Source organism: Ambystoma mexicanum, chromosome 4q (assembly GCF_040938575.1).
Source record: "Ambystoma mexicanum isolate Mex_15411 chromosome 4q, UKY_AmexF1_1, whole genome shotgun sequence".
NCBI classification, from domain to species: domain Eukaryota; kingdom Metazoa; phylum Chordata; class Amphibia; order Caudata; family Ambystomatidae; genus Ambystoma; species Ambystoma mexicanum.
In genome coordinates this window covers 1,244,506,341-1,244,532,367 of record NC_090928.1, presented here as the reverse complement: position 1 = coordinate 1,244,532,367, position 26,027 = coordinate 1,244,506,341, and the positions used below count along the sequence as shown (strand labels likewise).

Below are 26,027 nucleotides of genomic sequence, written 5' to 3'. Positions count from 1 at the left end.
TCGACGAGCATCGCGAAGGTTGAAGCTGCTGTCTCGACGACAGTGTTCACATTTCTTAGAAGGAATCCCGACGCCCTGTGGCTCCTGCTTTAAAGGGAGTCCACTCACGAGGGATCTGTCGATGAACCGTCAAATAAACTCTTCTAACTCGGGTACTTTAGGGTAGTGGAACATTTTAACCAGGAAACAAGACTATTTAAACATATATGGACTGTCAATACTCTTTATTACAGGGTGCCCAGGTGGGGGAATCCTCACTCAGAACTGCCTCTAGGTAGAGGTGGTCAGCATTCTGCCATTGTTTAACCCAATTTGTCTTCCTTCCTATGATCTATGCTGAAACACATTGTTATATGATTTGTATGCCATTAGAACTGTCAGCAGTTTGTGCATTTTAAAGGAGTCAATAGCTAAGTGTGGTACCACATAGACATTGTATACATTTGCCATATTAGAATTGCCAGAGTACAAAGTGTGTTATTAATTAATGTATATATCTTGGACCTTATTTTTATATAATGAACTGTGTTAGCACATAACAGTGTGTGGACATTCCTTTGCTTGCATCACCTCCTGAGAGCTTAAGCCTTGGTTGCTCGTCCATTGCTACCCTATAGAGAACCTTGGCTGGGGTGCTCTGTGCTTCTACTCTGCCATACAGAGGGCAGGAGTACAGATACCCCCCTCCAAACTTTACACAACTTGTTTAGGTTTAGGGAGAAGCCCAGTTTGTGAAGGAGGTGGCAGGTGCAATTGAGATGATCCATGGCTCAATACGTACATTGCGTCCTGATGAATCAATCATACAGGTAGGGAAAGATGTGAATCCCCCCTTTCCTGAGACTGGGTGCCACTTCCGCGAACAGTTTGGTGAAAACCCTTGGAGCGAATGCAAGCCAGAATGCGAAACTGGTAGCGAGTACTTCCTATGAGGAACCTCGGGTACTTCCTTTGCTTTGGATGAATCGGCACATGGAGGTAAGCGTCATGTAGGTCGAGTGACACCAACCAGTCGTGAATTTCCAGGGCCTTGAGGATCTGCGAGTGTGTTAGCATCTTGAACTTGTCCTTCTTGAGGAACCTGTTCAAGCGTCTCAGGTCCAAGATGGGTGACAAACCTCCATCCTTTTTTGGGACCAGAATATAAAGGGAGTACCACCACCTCCAGAAGAGAGAAAACCGCTTTCACGCAAAGTGAGTCTGGAACAGGTGGTGGTCTGGAAAGAGGGGGGCAGTCTGGTGGATGCTTAGAAAGGGGAGGCAGTATCCCTGAGAAATCATCTGCCTTGACCATGCGTCTGTAGTAGTATTGTACCATTCTTGAAAATGGTATGCAGGTCACCCCCCTACCGATGTGGAATGGCATAAGTCCTCAAATCGGTTTTGATATTGATTTCATTTGTATCGCGTTTGTACACAGGTGTTTCAGACTGTGACGAGGCAAGGGAGGGGAACAAGAGAGAACAAAAAACAACAATCTTACTAGGCCCAGTGACATTGAGAACGTGCAAGTGTATGGGAGAGGGAGTGGGGAAAGTGCATGGGGGTGGGGGAGAGGTGGAAAGTGCTGAGCAAAAGGAATATAAATAAATAAATAAATAATAAAAACAACAAACAGTGGTACTGCAGCCAGCAAGTGGCAAGTGCTAGGTTTAAAGCAACACAGTGAGTCTGATAAGTGCAGATAACAGGGAGGGGGGAGGGGTTGTAGGGTTACAGATACAGACCCCAGTGCAAGGGATTGCTAGGAAGCAGAGTGAGTGGGAGCCTGGGTGAGCATGTACCTGGGCCCGAAGATCAGAGGGTGGCCAGGTACATGATGCCGAGACAGAACAGATCAGCAGGGGAGAGGAGGAGAGATGGCAGAAGCAAAGAGGAAGGTCTTGAGGTGCATCTGGAACCGGAGATGGTTCTCCTCAAGTTTCAGAGTGGCAGGGAGGCTGTTCCAGAGGGAGGCCCCAGATCGTTTCTTTGAAAAACGACTGACCCTGAGGGAGTTAGAGGTGGAGGAGCAAAGAGCTGGGGAGGGAAGGTATTTACGGAGGGAGAGCAGAAGGTATTTTGGGCCCAGGCCCCAGAAAGCCTTGTGAACAATGCAGAGAGTCTTGAATTTAATCCTTGCAGACACTGGGAGCCAGTTTAGTGATTTCAGGACGGGAGAGATACGATCCCAGGGCTTGAGGCCAAGGACTAGTCTTGCAGTCCTGTTCTGGATAAGTTGCAAAGGGCGGAGAGTAGGAGCAGGTAGATTTAGAAAGAGGCTGTTGCAATAATCCAACCTAGAGAGAACCAGGACGGAGAGGAAAGGCAGAATACCTCTGAGGAGGTGCAGAAGGAAGTAACTTTTTAGGGACATCAGCGATGTGGGCAGAGAAGGAAAGCGTGGAATCAAAGATGACACCAAGGTTCTTAGCCTCGCAGACGGGGGTAGGAGGAGGGCCAAGTGAGGCCAGCAAATGAGTGACAGGAAAGGAGGGTGAAGGTGTGCTGATGAGGAGGATCTCCCGTCTTGCTGCCATTCATACAGAGATCATTGGCGGCACACCAATCCTGAGTGGCAGATAGGCAATCAGAGATGAGAGAAGGAGAAGAGGTGGCCGAGGGAAGCCTGAAAATGAGTTGAGTATCATCTGCATAGCACTTCAAATTGGGGCAGAAAATGGCAAGAGAGGTTAGACCCCTGGGGAACACCGCAAGTAGAAAGGGAGATAGATGAAAGGAAGGATCCAAGTTGGACCTGGGAGGGTCGATCAGAGAGGAAAGAGATCAGCCAGAGCCTGATCAGTGATACCCAGGTTGCCACGGAGACGGTTGAGCAGGATGGTATGGTTGACCGTGTCGAAGGTAGAAGAGCGATCGAATAGGATGAGGACAGAGGGGATGTTTGAGTCAAGGTTGGAGAGCAGATCTTCATGGATGCTCAGGAGAGCAGTTTCCGTGCTTCTGGCCGCTCTAAAGCCAGACTGATGGTCATGGAGACAAACAGAATCAGAGTGGCCAGCTTTTCAAGGAGTTTGCCCAGAAAAGGAGATGGAGATTGGGCAATAGTTAGCCGGGCAAGTAGGGTCAGCTGTGGGTTTGAGAAGAGGGTGCATAAGAGAGTGCTTCAGCGGTGAGACGAAGGCTTCTGAGGCAAATGAGTGGTTGCAGGAATTGGCCAGGGCAGGAGTGAGGGTGTCAATGTGGTCCTTGATGGTTTTGGAAAAACAGGGAGGAATCTGTTTTGACGAGACTTTCATGGATCGGACTAGTTTGGAGACCTTGTCGGGGGAGAAAAGAGGAAAGGACGAGAAAGAAGATGGCGGGGGGGTGGCTGTAGGAGGGCCAGAGTTCACAGAAGGAGAGGGGGGGAAGAAGCAGGGTCTACACTGGACAGGACAGACGCAGAAGTGGTCTGTGCTGCCTTACATCCTCTATCTAGAGAATCTTTTCTGTCATTGACAGGCAGTGACTGTTTCCCTTTAGGCCACAGCTGTAATACTGAAAGGGCGTGCCCTGCCACAATAAGGAAGCCCAGGAAGGCTGCCTTACTGCCACCCCAATGACTTACTGCAGCCTTGGAGCCCTTTAGGCTATCGTCTGCCTTTGGTTCAAACAAATGTGACCCATCAGAAGGCATATCAAGGAGTCGTAACCAGGCAAATCTCCTTGTGACAGAGCACACTGCCATAGCCCTTCTGAATCAGCTGTGTCAAGACCAGATGGCAGAGCTTGGCACATGGCCTCTTTTCCATCCTCCCCAATATTAAAGAACCCTGCCCCCTTTGTCCCCTCAGAAACAACAGAACACAAGGTATGTGCATATTTGGCAAGTGCACAAGAGGCGTTTACTGCCTTAAGTGCCATGCTGCCCGAGGCAAAAACAGTATCAGCTGAGTACGGAAACATACCAAGTGTTATATATATATATGTATATATATATATATAGATACTATGAAGACCAATTGAAATTCCAAGCCTTGTCATGGCGACAATGAATTTTCTCCTAACAATGAATACAAAGAGCACAGCATCAAAGATGTACTGAATATGTACTGCTTTGATTTTTGGGGAGATTGAAATAAGGGCAAATTCTAGTCTGGCAAATTTATTAATGAAGAGTTTCTTGCATAGGTGTCCTTTTTCATTCTCCTAACAACAAACCTCCACCCTATACAGTATTTGACTGCAATTTTAGCCTCTTAGACATTTAATAGTGGTTGTACAAATATCGGCCAACCCTGCCAAGGCACTGTCAAACTCCCCATGCAAATTCCTACTGTCGCAGAGAAACAAATCCCCATTTAACAGGAGTCCAAATTCCCCAGTTCGGTACCATCTACGCACCAACTATATTCTTGACTATGATTAAACCCAGGCGTGGTGTTAGCTTTATTAATGTCAATATCGTTGGCCATACTATAATCCACCATTGCATCTAGTAAATGTTGCTACTCTATAGATATTTGATTTATGAATACCATATTATCAGGCTCAAGAACTACCACTAATGGGCGTGTACCTATCATTGGAGTTAAACATCTACCCTTAGTGGAAGAAAGGGGGAGAGATGACATATACACATTACATAAAAGGATTAATAATGCATCCCTGCATTAAATCTCTAACTGCAGAAATGCAGTCTGAGAATTCAGAATTTTTGCCCAGCCATAATTTGACACAAATATGAAATGCTATAATAATGTTGAGTACTCCAGTTGGGATACTAAAACTAAACAATGTCTACCAAAATCTCACGATTAACTATGCTAAATGCAAAAGATTAATCAACAAAGCACTTTATAGTTTGCTTTCAAGAGTAGCTGTATATGCATTAATGAAGGGCTGCAAAATAAAACAGCAGTGCTTTGTTGAGGAAATATTACAGAAGACTAGTTGAGATCAACACATTCAATTGGACTCGTCTCAAGAATATTAACTAATAGTTGGATACAACTTTTACATCCATGTCCATTAATGTAATAAGCTTCTATTTGCTGAGTCAGAGCTGGGAGCTATCCTTTATGAACAAGCCCATATAGTTACATTTGTACATAAAATGGGATAAGTACAGAAGGCTAGCAAAACAGGTCCAATTAGGAAGAGAAAAGGCTAAACTCTGAGGTCTATGAAAAATCCAAGATTCTGGACTCTGTCCCTTGTACAGCATTATAAGTGCCATATAACTTTCTACGTGCCCAGGACCTTTTACTTCCAGGATTGAAGGTAATGCAAGCGTACAGGTGTTCCCCAGATCTTCCCAGATGATATTCCAAAACAATTTACATAGTGGAGTGCATTTAGAAACCGCAATGTCTCTACATATTAATTACTGGGCCAGAGATCATTTATTATGGTAATTCCATTCTGCGCATGAGATACGCCCAAAGGTGCTGGAGCACAGCCTCATCCGTCTCACAGTATAGCTGCCTCAAAAACTGCAGCTGACATCACCCAACCCACCTCCAGCTCCAGCTCTTATCGCTTTTCCATAGTCTTCTTCAGTCGCTCCCTGTCTGGGACTCGATCTGCCCCTTTGCCTCTAAGGCACGGATCTCTCTCCGGAGCATCTCCGCCATCAGGGTCCTTTCCCGGTTTTTTTAGATGCTCCCTCTCCCATCACTAATCGTCTCCACGTCACCTTCACCGCCTCCCACACAGTACACCAATCCGCCTGCCTAGTGTCGTTAAACTGAAAGAACTCCCCACACGTTTTCTTCATGTCTTCCAGAAAGAACCTTTCATGGAGATATGCATTAAGACCCTATTATGGTTCGTCCAGCTGATGGGGGACAAATCGCATGAGATCATCCTCACCAGATATTCCCTCTTCAAGTAACAGTAGTCAATGTGGGTGCGTGTTCCATGTGGTGGGGAAAAGAAAATGTACCCCCCAACACTCGGGTGGCATTCCCTCCAAGCATCCACCAACCCCTTTTGGTCTAGGTAATTGTGGAGGCCCCTGCCCTACCTGCCCATCTCTCTCGTCCCCCCGCACCTAATCCAACCCCGTATCCGTCCACATATTAAAATCACCTACCAACAACAGCAGGCCTCTACTCTTTCGAAATATCACCTTATTGTGTTCTTTTTGTCTTGTGTTGTGTGTTTGTGTTTTTTTTTTTCTCTGGTTTTCCTCTGATTTTTGGCTAGTTATTTCAAATTAGGTTTGTTGCGATTAGTAGAGATAATTGATAGGTTTTTCTTATTTATTCTGTACTATTTGTATCAACTTGTATAATGCTTTTTTCGTTTTATTTGTCGTTTTCTTGTCATCATAATTGTTGTTTTGGAATGATATGTATTTCTTTTGATAAATCTTTAAATAAAGTTGTCAAAAAAAAAAAGAAATATCTCCTTAAGTGCCTCAATGAAAAACCTGGTCAGGAAACTGCAGCCACAGAAACGTCCACCCCATCAATAGTAAGGAACTCATGGTGGCAACAGTAAAGACAGACAAAAGTGATCACAGATCAAGGGTGTTTAGTAAACTGTATAAATGGGTGAGAAAACGCCTAATCTAAACCTAAATCTAAGACCATAAAATAATAAAAAGGCAGTCCTAGTGGCGTCTTGATAAATAATAAGGGCCTATACTAAAAAAAATAAAAAAATAAATACAATAAAATGAACTATTGCCACTGCTTACCACTAAGTTACAAAATAGTGTGGGATAATGTTCATCGGAAAAGAAAGAAGAGTTCACAAAATGTTAAGTCAGGATGGTATAACTGGGGTCTCCATTCCCCACGTTTTTAGCACGGGACAAGGCAGGACTTTCTAACACAGCACACTCCTGGGCTTCTCCAGCACAAGCTTACAGTTAGTTTCCAAAATATCCAGGCCTTCTGTGGCCAAGTCTCTTGCCTCAGAGGGCCTAATGTACTATTAACAACAAACAAAAAGTTCCCATCAGTTATCTTTCCGTCAGGTGATTTCCTTTCACCCGTGGATCCCCCTCAAGCAGGCTCCAATCCTTTTTGTATCCTTGGATTCCCTCAGTCGAGTTCACATTTGCCAGTTTCACACAGTTCATTTTATTCGTAATACCTTGCGGGATTCACTTCACTTAGCTTTTTCCAGTCAGGCTTTCTATTAAGACCCCAGTCAGGCTTTCCACATCTGTTTGTACAGCTTTTCCCTCAACCGGGCGCACACGCCTGTTTCACAATGTCAAAACTTTGGTAATGGGCTAAGGACCTAAGGATTAAGGACTTTTGATTGTACAAGGGATTTTGGCTCGACCCTTGCATGACCCCCTTAACACGTTAGGTCGGCCTTTCCTACTGCCTCATTCCTATAACGTTCACAAGAAGAGGGGACGCCCACGTGGCGTCAGACCACCCTGGAGCTGGTCTTTCCCTGGGCTTTAAAAGTTCACTAGCACACAAGTTCTTCGCTCAACGCCGTCCACTTTACTATCGGTTCTCCCACCGGCTGTGCTGACCTCCTTGTCGTTTCACGTCTATGGAGTCAAGGACGGTACCACGGTTGCAAGCGTGCCTCCCCGTCTCCGTTATCGATGTGGGAGGATCTTGCACACCGTTGGCATCTGTTACACCAAACGTCAAGTGTAGTTTCCCAGTCTTACGATTCCTTTCATGGAGGCTTCGCGGTTTTGGATCAAAAAGGGCAAGGGCACTTCCCTCCTTGTTATCCATTCCGGTTTCACCGCCTTTCTTCTCTGTTTCAACTGCCGTCCTGGAATAGATGCTTCCTCTGCGTTTGGTCCTGGCTCAAAGTGTGCTCTCGTGCTCCGTCTTTTATCCTTGTGGGAAAGGGAAAGGGTGTGTGTAGTTATTTTCAATTGCTTGACTTTGCCTGACCATTGTGTTGGGACAAGTCAGGTAAACGGCACTGGTGTTAGTCCGTTGTCTTCCACGGTGTGAGTGTGACTGTCAGAAAAGGGGGCCGGGTAGGATGTGGAAAAGGTATTATAAGGAAGGGGTACTACGTCTAACCCATCGGTTTCCCACTTTTACTCCCCGAAGACCCCCCCATCCAGGTGATCCTCCCCCACTTGTCCACCCCCAGGAACTGGATCCAATAGCAATGGCCATGTCCTGGCCACGTGGATGATAGATCTCCGTGGACTAGCGGGTGAGACAGCTTCAGGTTTCTCACAGCACAGAGCACCTGCCCAATCTGTCACCCTACCATATTCCTTTTCTCCCGGCAATCAACCTCGTTTCTTATTTATTTATTTATACCGTGCCATAGCCCGCAGGCATCCGGGCGAAACACTTAAAACATGTAAAAAACCTTAAGATTTAGTAGCTAGTTTACTCAAACAGGGTTGTTTTCAGGTTTTTTTCTGAAAACCTCAGAGTTTGCCTCTGTTTGCATTGATATGGGAGTTTTTTGCAGCGAGGAAAGGATCTGCCGGTTCCTCTAGCTCTTTTGACATGTGGCATGGTCAGGAGATGTGTAGCACTAGAGCGCAGAGTCCTGCTTTGTGAGTATTTTCTTACAGTTTGCTTCAGATATTGTGGGGCCTCTCCATGCACACATTTATGGGTAAGGGTCATCGTCTTAAATTGAATAATATTTTCAATATGTAGCCAATTAAGCTCCAAATGATACTGTGAGATGTGATCCCTTCTAGTTGCATTGTAAATTATTCTAACAGCATCGTTCTGAATTGTCTGCAACTTTTGGATGTTCCCTTTGCCTGCACTGGTCAATAAGGTGTTGCAGTAATCCATCCGGGGCATAATTATGGCTCGGACCAAAGTCTCGTGGTTTTAACGAGATACTAGTGGATTGATCCGTCTTAGGATTTTAAGATGGTAGTGTGCGTTTTTTGTCACACATTTAAAGAGGCTTCAAATATTGTGCCTATGGTTTTTACCCGTTCAACCACTTTTATGTTGCAAGAATCGAACGTAAAGCTTGAGTAGGATGGATCAAGTCTCTTTCTAGCCTGGGTGGATCCGAAGACCATAAGCTCAGTCTAAGAACTATTCATAACACATTCAGTTCTCTGTCATCCGCTCCTGGATGATCGAGTAGATGTGATTAAGTGCTTTGGTGTCCCTAGTATAGTCCCCACTGAGATCCATGACCAGTTGGAAATCATCAGCGTAATTTGTGAAATGGAAACCCATCCTTTCCAATTTATCACACAGGAGTCTTATATAGATATTAAATAAGATTGCACCAAGAGGATGTCCAGAACCAGGTTCCAGAATTACCTGGACACTAACGAGCGTTTAGTAGGTGAATTCATACCTTTCACATCGAGTGTCCCCACCCAGAGCAAGTCAGCCAGTCCCCCATTACTGTCTACCGGAGCCATAAACAAAACAAACTTTTCACTCCTCTACGTCCAGTGGAAACAACATACATAACTTGAAAAAAATCCTCTTCCAACTCCCCACACCTCCTGCTCCCTCCCCAATCCCCAGACCCCACCCCACACCGCAACCCACCCTCTTACCCCTACTTGTTCAAGACACCCATTTAAGAATGGGCCACCAAAAGGTCACTTGCTCTGCATCCCACCCCCCATAACACCACCACCAACCCCCCCCCCTGGGCAAAGATAAAAGAACAGACACAACCCCCCCCGTAGGCCCTCCATTTGGTACATCTAGCTCAGGACCCGCAGAGTCACATAACTGGGGATGGGGTATTTAGCCTCTTGAATTTCCTGTCACCCGGGAACTCTCTTCCTTGGGATGAACCCCTTTGATTGATTCTGGTCAGTCGGTGGTCCATCGGTATCCTACCCCTGCGCCTGGCCCCGATCCATGTCCTTTAATAACTGCAGCGCCTGTTCGCTTCTTGTCCGTTGGTGATCCTATAGTGTGTGTCTCCAAATTCCAAAGACAGAGGGAAAGGGAAGGCCCAACAGTACCAGATCCCTTTCTCAGACATCCAGTGTGAGAGAACATCAGTATCTTTGGCGTGACAATGCGAGTCCTGAGTGGTCTTCATACACTTGGACCGAGTAACCATCATACTGGACACTACCCATTAATTTTGCCTTCTCCAGCATCTCCGTCTTCTCCGTGGTACCCAAAGAATCGGACCACAATGGACCCTGGCCCCTTCCCGCCTTCCCGACCAACCTCCTTTGTGCGCCCTCTCCGGCTCCACCTGCTTACCTCCCTCTGACAGGAAGATGGCATTTATCAATTCTTTGACTTTCTGGACCACATCCCTCACTGCCTCACCCTTCTGTTCTTTCAGGCCTAGGATATGTAGGTTCTTCCATCGCTCTCTGTTTTCAAGGTCATCAAGCTTCAAGAGCGTGTCCTCTTCATCTCAAAATCAGTTGGGATCTCCAAGGTCCACCTACAGCTGGTTATTCTCAACCGCCTCCATGTTGTTTTCCAGTGTGTCCACCCTCCATTTCAAGTCCAAATTGGAGGCCTGAATATCGATCCTGATGGCTTTAACTTCCTGAAAAATCTACTTCAGGTCATCCCTTGTCAGATGTGGTGAGCCTCCGCCCCCCGCCAAGTTTCCCAGATGGGCAGCCTTCTCCCCAAACTCCATCATTGGGACTCTCCTAAAGCGTTTCAGCGCCTGGATTACTGCGCCTCCTTCCCTCTCCAGCCTCACCACCAACTCCACACACTGGCACCAGACCACAGGGGCTGCTCTCCCCTTCTCTCTGTGCAACGTCTGCGCTCTGCCCCAATATCCCAATGGCTCCAATCCGGGCCCCTCCCACAGTGTCTTCGGTCAGCTTCCTTACATATGGCTTCTCTGCCAGCACTCACCCTTCCGTCACTTCAGGTCAGAGCCTTCACTGGAGACCTGCCACTGTCCCTTGGGGCTGCATCCACAGTCCAGCCTTCTATTAGCAATCCAGACACCACATCCAAGGCCTTGCAGGGTATAAATCCCAATCTATGGGGCCCAGTGCACTGAGCTGCCGAGCCAGTAGCAGAGGAAGCTTTTGGTGCCGGGGAGGTGGGGGTAGTGGGGAAGTAGGCAGCTAATAAGGCACCAGTGGGAGGTTGGGGAGCACACTGGGCACCAGCAGCCCTCCCTGTCCCGTCCTTGGCTCCGCGCCACTGTGCCCAGCCACCGCTTCCCAGCGCAATCCCAGTGCCAGACCACTTCAGGCGATCACTCATGTCCCTGCCAAAGCAGCTGCTGAACTACACAGCTGGGCTTTCATGAGTGGCGGGCAGAGGGCTTTCACCTTTCAACTTTGCAGGGCCCAGCCTGCTCTCTCACAGATACATCGGCATCCCCGTTGTCACTCTCCTTTCTCTGCTGCATCGCGCCATCCATGGCTGACAGCTGCCCCCACACACTTCATTGTGTCCACGCCAATGAGGGTGCTGGGTGCAAACCACCAATACCAGACCTCTCTCGCCACAGCTCGGTCGTCTGGACGCCTCACTCACCACCTCTCCTCCACGCCCAAATGCTGGGCTCATGCCTGCCACTGGCACCGGTTCTTCTGAGGCAGCACAATCACCCCACAGGGTCTGCCAGGGCACCCCTAGTTCCGCCCACAGGATCTAGCCCAAAATAGCTCATAACACCCAGGCGGGAAGAGGGGAGAGAGAGCTCATATCGGTTCACAGGACAGAATTCGGTGGACCTCTATTTCTATGCTGCCATCAATGTTCGCACCCCCTGGTGGTCTCCTACAATATCCACTTTAAAAAATAAAACCTCAACATAAAGACAGCACCATTAATAATATTGTTATGATCCATTGGGTGAGGGCTGTCAAATGCTGGAGAAGGAGTGAACAAGAGGGGCTGCGCCAAAGGAAAGGAGACCTAAAGTGTACGGAGGGGCTGGCAGGCTTCACCTCAGTAAGGCTGTATGCAGCCTTAACAACTTTCATTTCGCAAAACACTCCAGACACTTTATGAAAAAGAACTGTATTTACATAAAAAAATGTAACCTCAAACTAAACATAATGTAGGTGGTTGAAGATATTTAACTTGTGGGCAAGTTTCATTGCCAAACAAAGGCAAGGAGAAGTAGCTCACAGACTGTGTGAAATCTGTAGAAATCCATCAAATATGAGGATACAACATTTGCTAATTGAGTGCGAGGGCACCTGGCACGCCAGAGGGGCCTTGTTTGGGAGATCTGTGGACAGGGAGGAGGGAATGGAGTCAGATATGTTCCGGGACAGACTGATCTCTGGGCACGAAACAGCATGAACAATAAATGTGGTGCAAGTCTTAGAAAGAAGCAATATTGTCTTCTGAAGCCAGTCTCCACTGGAACTTGTGGATTGTGGTGGACTGTTTAACTTTTCGGCTGGAAAGACACTGGGTGCCCAAAATTAGGTTTTTGAGTTTGGGAATCATAAATGAGAAGCATTATGAACTATCTACTATCCACTCTGTTTAAGAAATGTGCAATGAATGTTTGTGGTCATTATGTAAGGACAACTTGATTATTGTTTTGTTAGAATGTTTTCATTATGATTATGTCTGTTTTTAATTTCTATGCAACTCTTTCTAAAAGGTTCTTGAAACCATATACAAATAAAAAAAATATATATATTTTGCAATCAATGTACTATAAAAGAACAGCAGTTACATTTTTTTTATAGTTTAATGGATTTAACCGGAGATTAATATTTTGTGCATTCATTTTTAAGTGCATATTTTAGTTATGTCTTTAAATACTTTACTATTTAATTGTTTAATTGAGTTGTAGTAATTTTAAAGACGGTATTAGCAAATATTTTACTGTGCCCCATTCGTACGTGGCTGCTGCATCATTAAGCATGCTATAAGAAAATGAATTCATACTTGCAAAAAGTAATGGTGGGACAAGGTTTACCGGAATGATGTACACTGTAGTGCCGCTAACTGCATTATAATAATTTAACTGGATACTTCCTTAACCTTTCTATGGTTCTTTTCTTAAGAGGAATTAATAGGGAAAATCTTGAAAGGCATTTTTTAAAGTTACATAAAAAAATACAAGATAAAATCTTTCCATCCAAAAGGCTCCACATACAGACAGATCTAGTCCATACACTCTTCACTCACCAACTAACCTGAGACATGGGTGATGTGCTTTCCCGTTTGCTCACGATTTCCTGTAGATCCCTTCCTGCCAAATTGGCTGCCCTCCCCAAGTAATACCTCTCGTCTCCCTTGTATCTTTGCTTTACTCCCAGTGTCCTTGCTCCAAGACATGTAAAGCACTCCTTGGCTTCCCAAAGCTAGGCCACACTCAATAAATAACCTAATACAAATCGAAGAGCCATACAGAAGTATTGGAAGAACAAGACACCATGATTTGGGTAAATAGACCAGCAGCTGTCTCTAGATTTGCAAATCTTCAGACAAACAGAAGCGAAGCAAACCAGAATATCTACGACCGGACTGTAACAATAAAGCCTTCTCTCCCAAACCAATGCTCAGTGGGTTAGGGATTCATATCTTTGTTTTAGATTTGACTGTTTCTTGACATTAAAAATGCAAAAAAGTAGTTTCGAACTAGTGGAACCGAGGACAAGCAACTCCTAATCAAGGTGATCAACATGAAATTTAAAAAGCGAAATGAACGCCAAACGTAGGGTCTGTCATGGTACATTAATAGGCATCATTCTCAGTGAAGAATATCAGTAATTGCTGTAGTAACAGGTCCCACCATTAATTGAAATAATTGTCAACTTCTATAAATACAATATTTTTTTTTATTGGCATATTTAGTTTATTACAAACTTTAGGTACACTCCTGTGCTTAATTCATTATCAGCATAAAATCAATCAAATAAATCATAGAATCAGTCGAGCAGCCTAAGCAATGGCTGCTTAGCTCGAGAGCTCCGTGCGGCACCGCTCAATATCACTATTCATCAGCGTGAATCGTCTGCATTTTCGCCCCCTTTCGCCTCCACTGGCTTCATGAATGTGCTGAGCAACACTTGCTTCAATTCCGACTGAAATTGGACATTCCTAGCCGACATACGCCATCTGAAATTCACTCGCCGGGAGCGGGCCTGCCGCCGACTGTAGTGGGGGCCCTGGGCAGGCCGTGGCCGACTTCCTCATCACACTGGACCCCCTGCTCCTGGAGGTCGCTGCTGCGCGGACCCCCCTCCATTGCCCCTGGGGGCCGTGTGGCTTTGGCTTCGGCCCGACTGCCCCTGGTTCCTGATCCGGCCCCCGTGCGTTGCCAAGCCCCGTGCCTGGGTGGAGGACGACCTGTGGTGGCGGGCCTGTCCGGGGAGGAGCTGCATCCGGGGAGCTGCACCGGAATTCAAACGCCCCACGACTGCCCCCAAGCCTGCCTGGACTGGGGTGGCCCTCCAGCCCTCATCTACTCACCGCACACCATCTGAGGCTGCCGGCCGCTGGGCGCGCCGTGACCGTCTGGCCTGGAATCCTCCTGGGCCAGGCTACATCCGGAGAGCTGCACCGACGTTTATCCACCCCACGGCTGCCCCCAAACCTGCCTGGACTGGGGAAGCCCTCCAGCCCCCATCTACTCACTGTACACTATCCGAGGCTGCTGGTCGCTGGGCGCGCCGTGACCGCCTGGCCTGGAATCCTGCTGGGCCAGGCTACATCCGGAGAGCTGCACCGACGTTTATCCACCCCACGGCTGCCCCCAAACCTGCCTGGACTGGGGAAGCCCTCCAGCCCCCATCTACTCACTGTACACTATCCGAGGCTGCTGGTCGCTGGGCGCGCCGTGACCGCCTGGCCTGGAATCCTGCTGGGCCGGGCCCCCTCCATACTACCACAGTTGAGCCGGACGAGGGACTGGTTGGGGCCGCTGCTTTGCGAGGCGGCCATCCGCCAGCTACGTGGGAGCACTTCTCCGGCAAACTTGACTTTCGTATTAGTGGCCGTCGGGGGACGCTGCAGTACGGGGGCCCTTCTCTGGGCTGGGGAGCATCCTTGCTATCCTATAAGCTCCTGGAGTCCTGCTCTCCCGGACCCTCCGAACTCGGAGGGCGCAGCGGGGGCCGCCGGGGTTTATGGACTATTAACACCTCTGCCATCTTACCACATAAGAGGCGGGCCGGCCGCGCTGGGTGTGCGCTGGGACACCTGGCTATCTCTGATCTGGGGTTGGCCACAAACATAACAACCCTGCCACTCATGGACACATCCTACGACCATTGTGCCTGCTTCATTCACACCTCCGTGGGCGCTGAAACCTGGGCCTCTTACCCTACCTAAACATACTGGGTCTCTGCCCCCTGTCATTACGGCCTAAACCAGTAATGGATCCTGGCGGTGCCTTGACCTGCCTGCCCGGCTGGCCCTCCGCGCCCACTGCCTTTCATCATATGAGGTGCCTGCGCCGCCTCTGGCGGCCCCGGCACTAACCTTCTGCTTTCACTGGGCCGGATCCCCCGGCACACAGTCATTAAAACTGTCAATTACACACCAACACAATGAACAGTCACACACCAACAGCCGCCCACGACCATGGACACTTATTGATACAACTAACCGGTGCGCACAACTACAATCCACCCAATACCACACGACCAACACAAACACTAACACACATTCGAGGCACTGAGTCTTAGCCATACGGTTACAGCACACAAGGCTTCCTAAACCAACTCCCACATGCAAAAGAGGCCAGTTAATTTCCTAACCTAGTGAGTCCCCTCAGCAGCTTTGCTGGATTTCTGTAGTTTGTTTTTTTCTCCTGCCAAGAGTGAGACTCTTTCTCCCACTCTCGGACATGATTTAGTGTGTTCCTTTGACTGTTTATGTGTTTTATGGGCTATGGGGTCCTTTACTCCATAGGGTCTCATGTGTTTTTACTATGTGTGTTTCACAGCACCCTCCGTGCAGTGACACAGGGGTGTCATAGTGACACCCCACCATGGACTCCATACCCTGGGACTGACTACTGTCTCCCAGGGCATGTAAAGTCACCATTGGCTTTACTAGTCCCAAATTATTAACAGAAACCGGTGCAAACCATCATATTGTGGACGTACTGGTCGGGGCAATTCGATTGCTCCGGGGTCTGTTAGTCGAGGGGGCACGTCTCCGTCCCCCCTGATCGAGTTTTGGCTGGTGGCAGTGGATACTACTTTTTATATTCGACCGCAAATATATCCCTATGGGATTTTCCCATTGTTAAAGGCTACCAACTTTAATTATTTAATTCTCATAGCCTCGAACATACCACCGGTTTATTTATTTAATATTAATTCGCCGGTTGGTATTTTTTGCCAGGACTCGAATCTAAAATGGCGTTTGTGTTCTCTTCTGTGACTCCAACCCAAGTCGAGCCCTTTGTTCCACTTTTTGGCGGGCTTCTCCACAGAAGCCTCCAAAAGTGGTGGCACTCTGTCTGGGTACCACAGGGGTTGTGGGAGGGGGTTTAGGCACCCTGGACTGAGTTACCTTGGTAACTCAAGTCGCACTCTGGTGTGATTGGCCCAAGTGGTGAGTCGGCCGGCTCACCCCTTAGCATGTTTGATTGACAGCTAGGCTGAGTGAATGGGGTGTGCTGCATAAAAGCAGGGCTTTGGGGACTGGAACTTCAGAAGTCGCCACAGGACCTGAGCCGACCTACCACAACGACACCACCGGTGGAGCCCTGCGGAACCGACTCACCACTTCCTGACGACAGAGAAGATCTCCCGGCTGGAGACGCTTCTTCCCCTGACTGGTGGGCACAACCAGTTTACCTTCTTTTCCTCGCATCCCAGGACGTCTTGTGGTCGAATTGCCCGTGCCAAGCACCCCGGCAACCGGATAGCCACTTACCACTGGACCACGAATAAAAGGACCGCTCATTTTACCTGAGAACTCCACGGCTGGTTTCTTCCCTGGCAGTGCAACGGACTCCTGTCTTCCTCCCCGAGGAGATCCTCTCTTCCCCCGGACGAAGCACCGACTTGCATCCGCTGCCAGGAACAACTGCCGCCGCTGGAGTATTCTCACCACTTTAAGGTACCGTGTCCGCCAGGCCTCCCTTTCTAAAGATTGCTACAAGGTAATAATAATCCCTTAACCTTCTGGACTGGGCTGGCCGCCTTGACCATCTAACTGGTCCCTTTCTTTTGGTCCAACTCTTTCTGAACCTTTTCAAGACTTTTGTGCACTTCAACCGTGTGACCTTGGACACATTTCGTTCTGATCCTCTTAAAGTGGATCCAGCCTTCTGAACTCTAACTTCACGGTTTTACTTTGCCTTCCTCTCTTGTTGTGTTCTTGTGAAAGTGTTGGCATCTGTTTCAAATTATACTCTGCTTTTCTCTCCCTTTTTAAAACAAATTATAAGAGTGCCATCTGCGTTAAGCGCTCACCGCTGTCTGAAAATAAGTGGGGCTTTACTTAAGACTTGTCTAATATTCTTTTAAGGGAGTGTATATCTTTTAGTGACCGTGTTTTTGAACTGCTTAACATTAGTGCCTGTGTGTTTTACTAGATGTGGTTTTAAATAAATAATTATATCTCTTTTACACCAAGCTCTGGTCAGTGTTTACTTGTTTTACTGTGTTCTTTTGACCTATTGTGAATATTCTGTATACTGCCTAACTCTTCTTGAGGGAAGTCTGACTGCTCAGCCACAGCTACCAAGTGAATCTTAGCCATACGGTTACAACACACAAGGCTTCCCAAACCAACTCCCACATGCAAAAGAGGCCAGTTCCTCCTGGTTCTGAACCTATCCTTTCATCCTATCCCCACTAACATCCCGAGATCGCCTCTCTTGCAGAGCCATGTTAGCACCTGGGGACCTCTCATGGGTGGTAGCAGTGCGCGGTATAAATCAACATAACATATATGTTTGTCTGCTTTTCTCTTTACAGGTACCACCACCCCAAAGTACCTGGGAAGCAACAAGAGAGCTGGGTCTAAGACAAATCCGAGACCCCTGGATAGACCCTGAGGGAGAAAGCCCCTCTTCCTCATCACAGTACCTTAGGTGCCTTGGAAGGCAAAGTGGCGGAGTCTCTCAGCTTAACTCAACGATGCCCCTTGGAGATGGACCCCTTCTGAAAGAAGTCATCACTGGGCCATTGCTGTAAAACAGGAGAAGGGAACCAAGCAGTGTCAGAAAGGCAGCAATGAATGTCTATTGCGACGGTCTCCTTCGTCGGGTTCCTATGCCGGCTGTCCCACAAAGATGCAACTCACTGTGGACCTTGACTAGGCTTGGGAGGTGAGGATTAGTCCTTTGGTTTTCGATGACTGGTGCAGTGACAGAAGTAGGTGTTGGGTTTCGTCGATTCACAATTTGGCACAGTTTGATTCTTTTGTGCTGCAGCCGCAGCATGCATGACAGGATGGCTTCTGGCAACTCGGACTCGAGAACTGGACTTCTCTAAGGGTCACCACCAAGTGTGGACCTTCAGGATTCGATCCTCGATGCAGAGTGGTGAGAAACCCACTGGCAGGCACTTCTCTGCAGGCAGGGACATTGGACTTCCTCAGCTGTAGATATGTGGACAGATGTTGAGGTTGCAGTGCCACTTGAAGATTTCTTCAGTTGGTTGCAACGTGGCAAGCACCGGGTGTCGAGCAGAATTATGCCAGGGTACCTCCTATTCTGGCCGATACACAGCAGTTTGGCTTTCCAAGTGTCACAGAGAGCCACCGAACCCTGGACGAAGAAGATGGACTTCTTGGGCTCAAGATGTCCGGTCACTCTTCTTCAGGCCCATAAAGATACCTCTGCAGGATGGCAGGCACACAGAACTGGCTTCCAGGACACATTGGGTGAAGAACAGCAGTTGCACGATGTCCCCTCGTAGCTCGGGGAAGAGGTCGCCTGTCCAGGTTCTCTCTTGATCAGTCCTTGAATCAGCACAGCAGCCTTTGGATCTTGCGAAGAGTTGCAGCAGCAGAACATTTTCCTACAGCTAGATTCCGAATATGCCTCCAGTAAAACTCCAAGCCTCTGGCACAGAGGTAAGTGAGGGGTCTACTGTTATGCACAAGCCCCCCATTCGCTCAGGCTGAGCTAGGCTCAGTCAGCAATTACACACTAGTGCATTCATCATGCAGCACCTAATCAGGCTCACAAGCAGTCAGGTCATTGCCTCAAAACCAGACATCCAAAAACAGTGGATGTGTATAGGGGGCAAGCGCAGAGTCTAGTGTGGTGCAGTTTGAGGCAGTGTCTTTGGTGTTTACAGTGTGTGGAACTCTTTCACTTATAACAATAGTTGCTAGAGGAACCTTTGGCTGGCGACACCGCTCCATTACAAAACTTAGCTCCTTTGAGTAGAGTGACGTTGAGTGTACTGAGTGCAGTGAAGGTTGAGGCAGAGAGGTTGCCCGATTCCTCGCCTGACAAACGTGCAGTAAGACATCATTGCTAACCAGCTAAAGATGCATAACATGCGCAGCAAGTTAGTGGCAGAGGTTTACTCCCTGCCCCTGTTGGAATTGCTGAGTACGAGTGGGCAACTACATGGCTCCCGAAGGTGGTTTCCACGTTCACAGATACCTCCACAACGGAAGCTAATTTGGTATTCGGCGAAGGCAGTCGGACACTACATAACCAAACACCATCCTAGCTTGGTGTGCAAATGCCTTTTTAAAACCCACCTCCTGGAATATAACGTGTAATTAATAATGCGGCAGGAACGATTCCCATTTCATCTAAATCCCTGCCAAATAGTAACTCTGCTGTAAAACGCCACATATAAAAAGGACCGGCAAAACTATTACTAACTTTTATCCAGTAGCGGGCACCAGTTCAACTATTCAAGCTCAGTTAGCAGGGTACAAGGGTGCCCCAGAAGACGACACCAACTTTATAACAGATGTGAGCCTATTGGGCTTAGCTCAAAAAACCGCAGATCTAAATGTCTTTTTTACCCAAAACAGGGTCCCACCAAGATGTGAGATACTTGACAAACCAATGCCATCGAAAGACGAACAAGAAGAGGGGCTTCCCTCTTTTCTAACTGAACATAACGGGGGAACGGAACTACACTCGCTCTCATCAGTGAGTAAGGCAAGCTCGGCTTCCCTGCACACAGTGCATCATGACTTAAGGGATCTGGATAACAATATAAAACTCATTGCACCTTCCATCTCAACGTTAAACGTAGCGCACAAAACCCTTAGGTACCTTGGTGCTACTTACATTAGTATTCAAGGTTTCATGTTACATTAGGAAAAATAGAGGGTGGGAGTGGGGGGATGCAATAGTCTTCGGGCGAATGCAGTCAGTTGAACTGCCAAGTCTTTATGTTTCTGCGGAAGGTCCAGTAGGCCTGTTCTTATCTGAATGCTAGTGGAAGATTGTTCCAAAGTTTGGGCGCCATGACTGGGAAGCTATTACCCCCTACTGAGAGGCAGTTGGGGGTCTTCAGCAGTGTTTGACGATCTCAGGGGATGGACAGGGGTGTATTTCTCTATGCATTGTGAGAGGTAAATCGGGGCAGTGTTGGAGACACATTGGTGGACCAGGGACAATGTTTTGAATGTAATACTTTCCCAGATGGGCAACCAGTGTGCATCTCTCCTGGCTTCTGATATATGGTCAGATTTGGAGAGGCCAATGGCCAGTTCAAGGGCATTATTCTGGATCATCTGGAGTTTGTTCAGGTTTGTGTTCACAGGTGCCGGTAAATAAGGCGTTCCGATAGTCAAGCTTGGCTCCAGTGATAGCTCTTGCTTTTGTTAGGTGGGTGGGAGTGGAGAGGAAGGGCCTGCTGGCATGAAGCAGGTTGGGTGTGTAAGCCGCAGCTGAAGCAGTTGAGTTCACTTGACGTGAGAGATTGAGGTTGGCATCCAGGAAGACGCCAAGATTTTTGGCAGCGGTAGAGGTGGTGATGAGGTTACCATATTTGATTAATTTTGTATGCTGGACCAATGTTGCGAAGTGTGGAGGTTGAGCCGACGATGAGGATTTCAGTTTTGTCATCGTTGAGACAGAGTAGGTGAGAAGCCATCCAATTTTGAATGACCTCGTAAGCACCGTTTTTGGTTGCCGAATCATGTGCGTGTGATCCGCAGAGGGGGATAAGCAGCTGCGTGTCATCGGCATAGTTTGTGTATGAAATGCCTAGTAGGTCAAGGTGGTCGAAGAGGGGTTTTGTGTAAATGTTGTAAAGGGTGGAGGAAAGGCAGGAGCTTTGGGGGACTCTGCAAGTGACAGGAGTAGGTTCCGCTGAGAAGTCGATGAAGACACAAGAGGATCTGTCAGCTAGGAAGGACCTCACCCAATAGGTGGTTGATGGTGAGAAGTTCACTGTTGAGGCAAGTTGAGAGCAGTGGATTTAGTTGTCTACCAAATCAAATGCTGCAGAGAGGTCTAGCATCATCACGAGGGCAGGTTTGCAAGTGTGTTTGATTGCATTGATTTGTATTTTCAAATCTAGTAGGGCAGTTTTGGTTCCGTGTTTGGGGCGAAATCCTGATTGGTGAGTGCCCAGGATGTTGTTTTCCTCAAGATACTGTTGGACCTGGATGTAGGCAACACGATCCAGGAGGTAGCGAACCATAGTAATGGGGAGGTAGTTTGTAGGGATGGACGGTCAAGAGAGGGTTTCTTAAGGAGCGGTAGGACCCATACTTCGTTCAAGGAGGTTGGCACCGAGTTGGTGGAGAAGGATGCGTTGATGATGGCTGTGAAGAGGAGTACGAGTGTCTCGCCAGAGTCTTTGATTCCCCATCGTAACAGACTTTTTAAGGTTGGCGATTACTGCGTCATATAAGACACCTTCCTTATAAAATATAGTTTTATAGCCAAACCTACCGGTAACATATTTGATCCATTCAGAAATGCCTTCCCCACTTCGAACTGCCAATTTTGAAAATATGTTGTCACTGATAGTTTCTACATAATCGTTTATCTTAGCAATATTCCTTGCCGAACAGGTGATTCTGTTACCTTGGTTGTTAATAACCAGAGCACCAATTTTCTTTCCTTTCTATGGAACCTTTCTATTTTTCAATTTAATCATTAAATCGGCATTATCACCTAATGTAGATGGTGTTCTTATCTACCACGATTCCATAATCTTTTAGCATGACAAAGAAGTACTCTATTTTGTGCTTTGTCACCACCAAGTTTCCAGCTATGTCACCTGCGACCCTCCCGTTTAACATACACAGAAGGTAATTGGCCATACATTTTAGCCACCTTGTCCCTTGTTTATTATTTTGATTATTGACCTGTTCTACCAATGGTAGAGCATGAGGTATAGCATACGTCAATATTTGACCAGTCTGCATTTCTGCATGAGCATTAAGGTAATCTCCTAGTAGTATAATTATCTCACCAGTTCTTTCAGTGACCAATAAAATGGCCTCATCTATATAGCTCATAATCAACTTAGTAAACACATCCCCACCCCCAGTTGATCATAAACATTGAACAATAAAAGTGTTACATTAGATGCAAGTTTTACAAGAATGGCCATAACATGAGGATTTTTAGGATGGATGACTATCACTTTCAATTGCACAAGAAACACCATTAAGCAAGCTGCCAAACAGGCGCCCACATTTGCCTTTACTCATTTTACTGGTGTATAGTTTGTAGCGATCTATGTATAGGTCATTGGTAAGCCAACTTTCTTGGACTAAATATATATCACAATCCTATAAAGGACAATTGTCTATATGCTTATCTAGCAAATATTCATAACCTCTCGTATTCCAGGTGAGGATTTGTAGTGCATCAGTGTGTGCTAGAGACGTTTAGGGAGCAATGGTAAGCGCCCTGGTAGCTAGGTCCAGTTGTTAATCTTATGCTTATGAGCTAGGTCAGTCTTACTTGCATCATCACAACACTTTTCTACCCTCGCTCTAACCGAGACATTGTTCACAGCCAGCTGTGTCATGAGTTCTGACACACTCCTCCCTGATGGCTACAAGATCCTCTCTGAGCCAAGAACCAACCGACCTGGAGGTGGAGTAGCTCTGATCTTTCCTGAGTGGCTCCCTGCTTCTGTAATTCCTACGCAGGCCTACTCCTCCTTTGAATGCCTCGTCTGCAGGCTCTCCATCGCTCCTGGCCTCTCTGACTGTGGCCACTTCGTCTCAGAGTGGCCTGACCTCTCCTGTTCTCTCCTTGCCTATACCTCTCAACTTCTCCTTCTCAGAGAACTCAACATCCACCTGGATGCTTCTAATCCCTCCTCTGGGCTTTTCCGCAACCTCTGCAACACGCTCTCTCCATTCTGCCCTCTGGTCTGACACACTCTGCCGGACATACTTTGGATGTTCTCATCTCATCAGACATCCCCCTCTCAAACCCTCTCATCACTCCACTCTCTTCGACTGACCACTTTCTACTTTCCTCTCACCTGAAAATCTCTATCCCCCAGGCAAAGCCTACCCCAGCACTGTTACGCTGTCCAGTCAAATGGTCGAATATATTTGATCGAATGACAAATTGGTCAAATCAATTTGGTCGAAAAAAAAAGGTCGAATTTTTGTTTTAAAGTATTTTTTTTTTGCTCTAGTATAGGTAAAAAAAAGGTAAAAAAAGTGTTTTAATACCAAAAACGGGGGTTGGGGGGGGGGGGGGAGCCCCCCCCCAAAAAAAAAAAAAAAAAAAAAATTCGACCATTTTTTCGACCAAATTGATTCGACCATATTGTAATTCGATCAAATGCATTCGACCAAATGTCTGGTAACACACTGTTACCTACCTTCGCGGTCATTCGGCTCATGAAGCATGTGTATGTGGATGCCTCTGCCTCTGCTCTTCCTACTCCTGCAGCTGACTCTCTCTGCCTTCCCTGCTGACCTACCTGCCTGCACCGACTGGTCGCTTGGCTATCCTCTGTCTCACTGGGTACCAGGCTCTCCTTTGATCAGTCACCCCTGCACTGCCTCTGGGCTTTCCATGAGTTTAGGGGCTGTATTCTGTAATCTCTACAGTCCCTTGCCTCCTTTGCACTTAACCAGAACCGCACTGCCCTGTGCTGCACTTACTCAGAGTACTGCTGTCCCCGTCCCTCATCCCTGGCACTTATCCCCCCCCCCCCCTTTTACTTCTCTTTCTCGCACTTGCACAATCTGAATGACAAGGCCTAGTAGTATCATTTGTCTTGTCCTCCCTCTGTTATCCCTCACTTGTCTTGTCTTGTCGCACCTAGAAACCCTTGTGTACAGGCGCATTATAAATGACGCATCATATCATGACCACAAGTGACAAACATTGTGACTTAATGGGATGTCCCTTAAATTAGTGTTAGCAACATAGTTCAAATCAAAGCCCATACGTAAAGATTCTGCTGCATAAGACAAGCTGAACTTTGATATATATATATATATATATATAGAGAGAGAGAGAGAGAGATTTACAATGGCCTATTGAAGATTTTAGAACATCTGTCTCAACTAACTCCATTCAAGCCATATCCTGCATCTGCACCACTCTCAGAGCAGGAATCATCGCCAGTAATGAAAGTATGCATGTTTTATTGAGTGCGATACCAACTTTCATGCAAAAAAGTTCTGGTATTTTACCACACACAGTAGCATTATCCTCCACTTCAGGCCCGTTCTGCTCCTTAGTGTGACTTCATATTGCTTGATAACAGTTCACTTGACTTTAAGTCGACCTGTCTTCCCTCTGTAGTTGTAGGTCGTTAGATATATCGTCCCTCTGCCTCCAATTGTCGTCTGTTTGAGATAATATATGTGTATTTGTAAAAACTCATATCTGTTGCAGGATTAACAAGCAACTGTTGTAACTTAGGTTTTGCTCTAAAGGCTTTTTGGGCTTAGTTATATTTTTACCCTTGGTTGACCTCTTTTTTGTAGCTTTTTTCTTGTCTTTGTTATCGTGTAATATGAAGTAATCGTTGGCTTCTACATTTTCAGTCTGCTTGTGTGTAACCAATGCACCTTACATTTTACCATCAAGTGCCTTCTTATGTTTCTTTTTAGATTTACCTCTGAGATCTTGACGTGATTTCCTAAGTATGTGAGACGCAAGCAGACATAAGAAAGTGAATGCGGTAGCTACCACTGTCTTCAATAACATGATGATGCTACACCTACATGCCACTCCTGTTTCCGCTGCCAACTGATGATTGTCATTGCTAATTGCAGTATCCTGTACAACCACAGCACTGCTGGTCTTATTAGTACTATGCATATGTCAGGCTTTGGTAGCCTCATTATCGTTTATAATGCGGTATATTTCCAATATCACACCGGTCAGCGCGTGAAGATGATTCTCAATTCTTAGTATCGTTTCATGCTGGGCTTTCTGTACTACACACACCTCGCAGCATATTTCAATAAGGCAGTAAGCAGTGATATGTTGGTTAAAGGATATAAACTCAGCATTGCTGTTTCCGCATACATGGGCAGACCTCTGTTTGCTTTCACTAACATTGCTAGTACTGCCGATATAAAAAGTGGGCGTAGTGCTTAGTTCTTCCTGCCGGTCGTTCACAAGTACCGGACCCTCATTCTGCTCCAAGTCAGGCATACAGCTGATTCTACCACTTACGTTGGCAATCCTTTGCATACTATATCAAAGATTCAAAAGTGAATTATTATCCACTTCAGGGGAATTAACCATACTTTCAGCTGGGCTTAATGTATTCTGAGTGTTATTACGAGCATAATAGCAAGTAATTTTTGCTTTTGTTTTTATTAGGTAACACTTCACGGTTTTGATTAATTGTAGCAGCAGGTGCTACTACCAATGCAGTTAAGGTTTCACCTGTTTGAGCTGGCTTACTTTGCAATTTGTATATCATTTAACATAGAATGTGAAAGTCGTGGATTAAAGAGCAATGAAGCTTTCTGTTTTGCAACAGGAGAGCCCACACGTTAGATGAACACGTTTACATTGTTGCCCTTGTGATACTAGTGGCCAGACTATTGACCAGCAGAACGCAGTGTCTCCAGAAGCTGCAAGCCCACGCCAAAAGCACTGTCAGTCGAAAGACAGGTATGTTGCATCCACAACACGGAGTTGCTGTCTGCACTTAGCCAACACATTTGTCCGTGCACCCGGCCAGCTCTTAAATACGAGCACGGGTAGGCGGCATGTCCAAACCAAAGCACTGCATCTCCAAACACAAGTATCCTGCATCCACAGCACCAAGCTGCAGACTGCACTTAGGCAACACAAATGTCTGCACCAATTGTCTGATGCCAATTTGACAAAGGTTGCATTCTCTCCAG

General features: G+C 46.8%; 1 protein-coding gene across 2 annotated transcripts in view; it reads right to left on the bottom strand.

The window, feature by feature from the left end:
* The window catches only part of LOC138468319 (exportin-5-like), a 2,047,117-nt gene that overhangs the window by 213,954 nt on the left and 1,807,136 nt on the right, over positions 1–26,027 (bottom strand). The gene's annotated exons all lie outside the window — the stretch shown is intronic.